Genomic DNA, 10,532 nt, shown 5'->3' with positions numbered 1-10,532 from the left:
AGTAAAGAAACACTTCAATTTTAACCCTCATTTTCCCTATTTATTTGTAGCCTCTCCTCTTCTCTCATTTGTATGTGATCCCTCAAAATTAACAGAGTATTCTAAAAAACATATTTCATGAAACATGGATCTAGCCTTTCTCATTTTAAAAATGGAAGGCCCAGTTGGAAGGACTTTCCCAAGGCCACACAGTAATAGTGGATTCATAGGCCTTGATCCTAGGTCTCTAAATCCTTGTGACTTTTCTTCTAGGAAAGGCATCTTGTATGTTATCATCTTTGTGCCATGGATATATTAACGTGGGCTATATATTAATTAGTAGCTGTATGATACCTTTGAAAGGACAAGGACAAGAATATTTTATAATAGCCAGAGGTTTTCTATTGTAAAATCTATAGCTGGAACAGCCTCCATGCTCTCTGGGACTAAGGGTTTCTGCTCCCAGGCAGTAGGCAGGGACCTTAGACCACAGTTAATGGGACATTGTCTCTGGAACTGACACAAGATGAAAGCCAGAGGGCGCACTTTCCTAAGGATATCAATTTGGATTCACAGAGCCAGAAGGCATAGAAGCAGCGAGAACACTGAGGAAGACAGAAGACACTATCACTGTGGAGGCATGATGATGTTTAAGATATTAAAGCCATGGAAGACTAATTAGAAAAGAAAGGAATCCAAATAGCACTATATCAATGTATAAAACTTCTGTTTCATAATCAACAAAACTAAGGTAAAAATGTAATGTGAAAAAATGTGTGTATATATGTATATACATCTGCACTACGTACATACATCCTGTCTGAATCTATGACACCAAGTCTTCAACAACCAAAATATGTCAACTTCATAGTAGAAGAAATCATATAGAAATAATTGCTAATGGGGCGCCTGGGTGGTTCCGTCAGTTAAGGGTCTGCCTTCGGCTCAGGTCATGATCCTGGGGTCCTGGGATCGAGCCCCGAGTCAGGCTCCCTGCTTATCGGGGAGTCTGCTTCTCCCTCTCCCTCTGCCTCTCCCCCTGCTTGCGCTCTCTCTCTCTCTCTCTCCCAAATAAATAAGCAAAATCTTTATTTTTTTTTTTTAAAGATTTTATTTATTTATTTGACAGAGAGAGACACAGCGAGAGAGGGAACACAAGCAGGGGGAGTGGGAGAGGGAGAAGCAGGCTCCCTGCCGAGCAGGGAGCCCGATGCGGGGCTCGATCCCAGGACCCTGGGATCATGACCCGAGCCGAAGGCAGACGCTTAACGACTGAGCCACCCAGGCGCCCCAATAAGCAAAATCTTTAAAAAAAAAATTGCTAATATTTATTGAACACATCTTATGTGCACTCATTAACACTTAAATAAGCCTATGAGGTAGATATTATTTGAATACTATCCTCATTTTACACATGAGGAAACTGAGGCTTAAAATCTTAAATAACTTGTTTAAGTTCACACTACTAAGTAGAAGAGACAGCTGAGCCTCCAAGTGTCTCCCTCCAGAGCACCCAACTACTCCCTCCCTCTCCATGACTTAGGAGGAGGCCCTGGGTGGCCTGGATTTCACTTACCTCTCCAGCGTTCTTCAATACAATTTGTATCCAGCAAGACAGAAGTACTTTCAGGTCCCTGAACAGGCCACATTCCCTACATAGGACCCTCTTCCCTTCATCTTTACCTGACTGAATTTTACTCAACCTTTTGGTCTCAGCTTAGACATCACTTCCTCCAGAAGTCTCTGCTCTCCAAGTATGGGTTAGGTGACCTTCCTCTGTGCTTCTATAGTTCCCCCTCATTTCACCACACTGTATGACAATTGCCCATCTCCTGATCTGTCCCCTCTGCTAGACTGAGAATTTGGGAAGAGCAGAGACTAGGTGTGTCTTGCTCCCCACTGCATTCCCAGCTCCTGATGCAATGCCTATCCACAGAAGTTCCCTATCCACAGAAACTTCTCTACTTGAGACATTTCTCAGAGTCACAAAGCTGTACGGAGAGCAAACATCACCAACTCTGTCTGTCACTAGCAGATAGTTATTGATTATCATTTTGGTCTCTGGCATTGGTGTTCATCAGGCATGTTTGCTGTGGTTTTGCTTAGGTTTGAGCAGTTTAATGAACATTATTAACATATATCTGATACATACAAAAGCAGTGGGAGTGTTGAAAGTTCCAATAAGAAGTGATTTAGGGTTACAATAGAAATGAAACTAGAATATGAAAGTTACCAGGGTTGCACAAAAATGTACATAAAGAGTAGTGAATAACCCCCCTTTTTTTAAGTAGGCTCCACACCCAGCTTGGAGCCCAACATGGGGTTTGAACCCACGGCCCTGAGATCAAGACCCGAGCCGATATCAAGTCAGATGTTCAACCGACTGAGCCACCCAGGCGCCCTGAGTAGTGAACATTCTGATGGGCAAATATGAGATCATGCAACATGTGAAGTATGCTGTGCTTATGAAGACCCCCTACCCCCCAAAATCAAGAAGAATCATCTATCTCAACTGAGGAAGTAAGTGTCCTAGGCTAATTCCCAGAGCACCTTATTTTGGGATGTGGGTAGAGCTAGAGGTCTTTGCCCACCTTCCAAAAGTCTTTTTTCAATCCTTTTATGACACATTACCAACCTAAGCTTCTCTGAAAACTATTATTTTTTTTTAAGATTTTATTTATTTATTTGACAGAGAGAGACAGCGAGAGAGAGAACACAAGCAGGGGGAGTGGGAGAGGGAGAAGCAGGCTTCCTGCAGAGCAGGGAGCCCGATGCGGGGCTCGATCCCAGGACCCCAGGATCATGACCTGAGCCGAAGGCAGACACTTAACGACTGAGCCACCCAGGCGCCCTCTGAAAACTATTATTGTGAAATCTTGAATTTAAAGATGTTATAGCAAAAAGCCAGGATAATCAATCTTTATAAAGAAGGGTCCCATTCTCTTAAAAAATAAAAAAAGGCAGTGAATCCATCCCATTGTGTATCCCCTTGCTCCATCTGTATAGGATTTTACAAAATATTATCATCTAGATTTTGTAATATATTACCATTTTTTGAGTGCCCATTAGAGGTCAGGCACTTCTTAACATTATCTCACTTAATCCTCACAATGTCCCTGTGAGACAGATATTATCCCCTGTCCAGGAGTGCTTAAGCCCAGATATGCTTAGGGTTCTACTACTAGGTGGTGGTAGAGATAGAATTAAACTCAGATCTTCTGTCTCAGATCACCATACTTTTACTTCACTGATTGGTAAAAGGCTAATGGTCAGAACCTTTACAAGGGGGACACCTGGGTGGCTCAGTAGGTTAAGCATCTGCCTTTGGCTCAGGTCATGATCCTGGGGTCCTGGGATCGAGCCCCGTGGCGGGCTCCCTGCTCAGGGGGAGCCTGCTTCTCCCTCTCCCTCTGATCCTCCTCCCTGCTTGTACTCTGTCTCAAGTAAATAAATAAAATCTTAAAAACAAACAAACAAACATTTACAAGGGCTGGACTTTCTTAATGACCAAGGAGTATGTGCCTGGGGAGAGGGTAGCGGGGCAGGCTTGCTCTGTTGGTGGGAGGGGGAAGGGAGCCAGCAACAGTGGCTCTAGCCCTTGGATTGTGCTCCCCAGCTGCTAGGCACTTGCACAGCCCTGGCTTTTTGGCAACATTCCTAATCTGCTCAGTGGAAATTGCCCATTGCTGACTTTGACCCTTCAAATGCAATCCCGGCCAGACTGTGTGGGGCATGATAGGTTTTGTGTGTCCTTTCAAAACACTATGTTCTGGATTAGGCCTTTGGACAATTGGTTTGGACGAATTGGTCTTGTATGACTAATTGTATCTTGTCCCATGAATCTTTAGGGAAGTTGAACAGAATGACTCATTTGAGGATCAACCCTTCTTGTGCTATCCTGGAATCCAGCGCTGGCTGGGATGGGCCAGGGTGCTAAGGGCAGATATTAAAACCTAAGAACAGATTCCGATCAAATTTCCTGAAATGATTTCCCTGGGAGTTATAGGTTTTAAATTTAATAAGATTGGACCCCCTTTCTGATGTGTATGTGTGTTTACCCCTGTGGATTCCAAATATTGCTATTGAGTTTAGCTTGCCATTAATCTAATATTAAACATTTTCTAAAGCAGTTGCATAACAGTGATGTCAGTACACAAGATAAATGTATGAAAATGTAGAGGACTTCTGCCTCCAGCCAAGAGGCAGTAAATAACAAGGACTGGATTAACCCTTTGCCTGAAACAACAACAACAAAAAAAACCCCATAGAAAGTGCATGAAACAAGTTTTCAGGACACATCAGGCAATGTAGGAAAAGTAATCCCTGAAAAATGGTTAAAAAGGTGAACCTTCCAACCCAGGCTGGATACAAAAATTGTGTGGCTCAGTACAAAATAAAAAAAGTAGGGGCCTGGGCACCAGGGTGGCTCAGTCAGTTAGGCGCCTGCCTTCAGCTCGGGTCATGATCCCGGGGTCCTGGGATGGAGCCCCGCATTGGGCTCTCTGCTCAGCGGGGAGTCTGCTTCTCCCTCTCCCTCTGCCTGCCACTCCCCCTGCTTGTGCTCTCTCTGACAAATAAATAAAATCTAAAAAAAAAAAAAAAAAAAAGTAGGGGCCCTTACTCAAAAGGCAGGAAAAAAGTTTTCCTTTCTTCCAGTCTCTCAAGCTGTCATGGTGATTTTTATGTGCTACGGAATGTTGCATTCCTTCAGGCATGAGATGCTTTCAGGGCAAATGCAGACCCTCAGAGGTGCCCAGAAGCCGTGCCCTCTGACAGGCACGCGCACACATGCTTACCGCACACCGGCTGCTGGCTTCTCCCTCACACCAGCTGCTGTATGGATGCCCCGAGGAAGAGGAGCAAGGAATCGGCACTTCCCATAAATCTGACCCCCCCAATGACGGTGGATGAGCCGCCCCCCGGGGTACTGAAAACTCTGGGCCAGGATGATTTGGTACCTGGATAAAAGTAGGCAAGAGGCCCATCCCTGTGCAATCTTCCGCTGAATGTACTGTGGGCTGCCAGCCTGCGACAGGGACGGTTGGCACCGTGCCCTGCCCTCATATGCCACAGGGACAGACATCTGATTCTGACTCTCCCTGTGCCCAGGCCCAAGTCCCACTGAAGACAAGGGGGTGGCGTTAGTTGCTGGGCAAGGGAAGAGAGGGGGAGGCTGAGGTGCCAGAGGGTGAGGGAACCTATCCCAGAGAAGCAGTGAGACAGAGGGAGAAAGGGCCATGTGCGAACCCCAGTCCCAAGCCTTTAGTGCATGCTCTGCAGTCCCATGGGACTTCACTTACAAAACACACAAAGATAAAATTATTAGGAATTTCAAGATGGTGACCACAGAGCAGTAAATCCAAACATGGGCCCTTTGGAGTTTGGGGCCCTGTGCTACTTGCTGTGGCTACCAGTCCGTGAAGCTGTTCCTATTTACCAGGGAGGGGGACCAAGACAGCCTGCCAGACTTCCTGAATTGAGGAGACATGGCTGAGCATCTGGAGACACCCAGGCAGCTAGAGCACATAAGAAAGAACAGCAGAGAGGGGAGAACACACATGTGCAGATGGTGCCCCTCAAATATTCAGCAGAGTACTAAGCAGTGCATTCAGGTGAGAAAGCTACCCGAGACAGGGAAAGAACCATCTGAAAGAATTAGAGGACACAGTGCCTGGTGCACACATAAGGCCAGAAACAGTGCCTGATCCCACCAGCCAGAATGGAAAACCTCATGAGTTACAGGGCATCAAGTAGAGTACAGATAGGTCTTGCCTGAGTAGTGCAGAATAATACTAAGAAGCTCAAGAAGATTTATAGAAATACAAAAAGATTCAAGATCCAACATAATGAAATTGACCGTGCCTGGTATCCAGTCCAAATCATAAAAGAGGCAAGGAAATACAACCCGTAATGGGAATAATCAATTCATCAAAAAGCAGAAATGTTAGAATTAGCAGAGAAGAATATTAAAACAGTTAATTGTATCCCATATGTTTAAAAAATTAAGTAGAGACATGGAAGATAGGCAAAGGCAAGAAAATAAAAGATAGGGGCGCCTGGGTGGCTCAGTCGTTAAGCGTCTGCCTTCGGCTCAGGTCATGATCTCAGGGTCCTGGGATCGAGCCCCGCATCAGGCTCCCTGCTCAGTGGGAGCCTGCTTCTCCCTCTCCCACTCCCCCTGCTTGCGTTCCCTCTCTCACTGTGTCTCCCTCTGTCAAATAAATAAATAAATAAAATCTTAAAAAAAGAAAAAAAGAAAAGATAAACAAGTGGGACCACATGGAACTAAAAAGCTTCTGCACAGCAAAGGAAACCATCAGCAAAATGAAAAGGCAACCTATAAAATGGGAGAAAATATCTGCAAACCATACAACTAATAAGGGGTTAATATATCCAAAATATATAAAAACTGATAAAACTCAATAAGCAAAAGGCAAAACTAAACAATCCAATTAAAAAATGGGCAGAGAAACTGAATATTTTTCCTTTTTTAAAAAAATACTTTTTTCAAAGATTTTATTTATTTATTTGAGAGAGAGAGCACACAAGGAAGGGGGAGAGGCAAAGGAAGAGGGAGAAGCAGGCTTCCCACTGAGCAGGGAGCCCGATGTGGGACTCGATCCCAGGACCCTGGGATCATGACCTGAGCCGAAGGCAGATGCTTAACCAACTGAGCCACCCAGGTGCCCCTGAATAGACATTTTTCCAAAGAAGACATACAAATGGCCAACAGACACATGAAAAGGTGCTCAACATCACCAATCATCAGGGAAATGAAAATCAAAATCACAATGAGGTATCACTGCATATTTATTAGGACTATCATCAAAAAGACAAGTGATAACAAGTGTTGGGGAGGATGTGGAGAAAAGGGAACCTGCATGCATTGTTGGTGGGAATGTAAATTTGTGCAGCCAATATAGAAAACAGTATGGAGGGTTCCTCAAAAATTTAAAAACAGAACTACAGTAGCTCCCCCCCCTCAGATTGTCAGATCATCTGTAAACAAATAAAAATGAGGCTAGCAGTAAATTCTTTAGCACAATAGAAGATGGAAGACAGTGCAGTATCTCCCAAGAGCTGAGAAAAAAATAACAGGCAACCAAGAAATGTGCGGCTAGAAAAATATTTCAAGGCAAAAACATTTTAGTTAAGGAAAAACAAACTTACACACAATAGACTTACATCAAACAAATTTATGAAAGATGTACATCAGAAGGAAAAGAATTAACAACTCTGAGATGCCAAAAGGAATGAAGAAAAAATTGGAAAATATGTAAACTATATATTGTATAAAATAATTTGTATATATACATAAGTATAAAATATATATATTGTATATAAAATATATTTTATACATTGTATAAAATAATTTGTTCATTTGTTCAGCAAGTATGTATCACCTACTGTAGTAGACTGAATGTATACCCAAGATAACAGATCCTAATCCCTAGAACCTATAAAATGTCACCTTATGTGGAAAAAGGGGTTTTGCATGTATGATTAAGGATTTTGAAATGAGAGTATTTTGAATTATCTGAGTGGTTCCAAAATGCCATCACAAGTGTCCCTATAGGAGAGAGGCAGAGGGAGATTACAGAGCCATATGATAGAAGCAGAGCCCAAGAAGATGCTATGCTGCTAGCTTTGAAGATGGTGGAAGGGGACAAGAGCCAAGGAATGCAAGGAATGCAACTCTAGATATTGGCAAAGCCAAGGAAACTGATTTTCCCTTAGAGCCTCTAGGGGGTGTGTGGCCTTGCCAATACTTTGATTTCAGCCCAGTGAAGCTGATTTCCAACTTCTGGCCTCTATAACCGTGACAGAATTAATTTCTGTGAATTTAAGTCACCAAATTTGTGGTCATTTGTTACAGCAGCCACAGGAAACAAATGCACCTAAGTGTTTGGGATAATCAAGGGACAAAACAAAGCTCTCCGCCCTGATGGGAGTTTAAACTCTGCTCTAGAGGAGTAAACAGACAATATACCATAAGCATATTCAACAAGTAAATTGATATTTTAAATACAGTGGCTATGGTAAGCCTCATTGAGAAAGTGGTGTCTGAGCGACTTTTGTGGTGTTTATTTTTAAAAAGAGGACAAAACTAAAATACTGGATACTACCGTGTAAGTTGGGGAAGAGGTGATCAGTATCTAAAGTGTTCTCAAATCCATATATCATCTAGAAGAACTGATATTAACTCGAGACTTTGTTAAGCATACATGCTAACGTATCAAGGGTAACCAATGAAAGAACAGACACAGAATATGTAATATCCAAATTAAGTAGTGGGGGAAAATGGAATAAGAAAATAAACAAAATTCAATTTTTTTAAGCTGAGAAAGGAGAAAAAGCAAAGGAAATTAGAACAGATAAGACAGCAACCAGTAAGACGTTAGAAACAAATACAAATAAATGTGACCACAGAGATGCACATGGATGTTATCTGCCAGTTAAAAGCGGTGGTCAAATAAGGGGCAGAAAGCGAAAATGCACCTAAAATGGAAAGACACCCCTAAAATATAAGAACACAGAAAGGCTGACAGTTAAGTAATGAAGAAACATACCAAGCAAATACTAGTCAAAAGCCAGAGTAGTTATATTAATGTAAGTCAAAACAGAATTTAAAATGCATTGTTTGGGACCTCATGAGAGGGTCACTACAGCAAGATAAAAGGTGGTGCACTGTAATGCTCCTTTCTCAATTTTTGATAGGTTAAAACTAAAGACAAAATATTAACAACAATACAGAATATTCAAAGAACCCAGTTAACAAACTTGGTTGGAAACTGCTATGAATATTCACGTACACGTCTTCTCATGCACACGGAGCAAGTTTCTCCAATGTGAGGGTGGAACCACTTGATCATAGGGTTTGTACATTTTCATAAAACACTACAGACAGAATTCAAGTTCTGTGTACCCCTCTTCCTTATTCCCCTTCATCCTCCCCCAAGAGATTACCACAGTCCTGGATGTGGTCTTTACCATTCTAACGCAATTTTACTAGTTCAAATGTTTATGTGTAGCCCTTAAACATTATAATTATAAAGCATTATTTATACTTTTAAATTTTAAATAAGGAATTTTAATTATTTACTTTTTATAAGTTATTTAAAATTTACATAAATGGGCGGGCACCTGGCTGGCTCAGTCAGAAGAGCATGTGACTCTTGATCTCAGGGTTGTGAGTTCAATCCCACGCTGGGTGGAGAGATTACTAAAAAAAAATAAACTTAAAAAAATAAAACTTATGTAAATGGTATCATACTGGATGTGTATTCCACCTTGCATTTTCCACCACTGTTTTAGAGATTTATCTGTGGATATAGTACTAATTCATTCAACTGTTATATAACATTTATTATAAATCTTATAATTTATAAGTTTAAATGTTATATACTTTAAAATGTATAATTTATCCATTGTGCTGTTGAACATAGTCTGTTCCAATTTTCTTACTAATTACAGATGATACAGAAATATTCTTGTGTACTTCTTTGTACATGATGTGAGAATTCCTCTAGGATATATATCTTGGATTAGAACTGCTCAGTTTTAAGATGTGGGCACCTTGGACTTTACAAAACATCACCATATTGCTTTTCAAAGTAGTTGTGCCAATTTATATCACCACCATCAAGTTTACATTGATCATAACTGTCATCTAGTACTGAGACTTTTCCATTTTTGCCAACCTGATACATGTGAAATTGTACCTGTTTTATTTTGCATCCCCATTAGATTGATTTTATAAATTCAATGGCCATTGGGGTTTCCTCTTCTGTGAAATGCCTATTCATATTATTTGCTCACTTTTGAGTCTCCTGTTTTTCTTACTGACTTATAAAGCTTGTAATTTACGCACAATAAAATTCATTTTGGTGTATACGTCCAAGTTTTAACAAATGCAAAGTGTAACTCCACAATTAAGATACAAAACGGTTCCATTGCCTCCTGAGATTCCCTCTTACTATCCCCTTTGTGGTCAAGTGCCTCTCCCCACACCAACCCATGCTAATCACTAATCTGTTTTCTACTCCTAGTTTTGCCTATTGCACAATGTAATGTAAATGAATTATACCATATGCAGCCTTTTGATTCTAGCTTTTTCATTTAACATAACGCATAGGAGAGCCACATTGTTGAATGTATCAATAGCGTGTTCCTTTTTTTTATTTAAAGTAAGCTCTATACCTAACATGGGACTTGAACTCTCAACCCTGAGATCAAGAATCATATGCTCTACCTGAGCCAGCCAGGTCCCCCAATAATTTGCTCCTCTAAATTGCCAAGCAGTGGGGCACCTGGGTGGCTCAGTCATTAAGCGTCTGCCTTTGGCTCAGGTCATGATCCCAGGGTCCTGGGACCGAGCCCCGCATCAGGCTCCCTGCTCGGCAGGAAGCCTGCTTCTCCCTCTCCCACTCCCCTGCTTGTGTTTCTGCTCTCACTATCTCTGTGTCAAATAAATAAAATCTTTAAAATAAATAAATTGCCAAGCAGTATTAGTATTCCATTGCATGTATGTACCAACCAGTTGTTTATTCACC

Source organism: Halichoerus grypus, chromosome X (assembly GCF_964656455.1).
Source record: "Halichoerus grypus chromosome X, mHalGry1.hap1.1, whole genome shotgun sequence".
NCBI classification, from domain to species: domain Eukaryota; kingdom Metazoa; phylum Chordata; class Mammalia; order Carnivora; family Phocidae; genus Halichoerus; species Halichoerus grypus.
Note: the sequence above shows the minus strand (reverse complement) of the source record.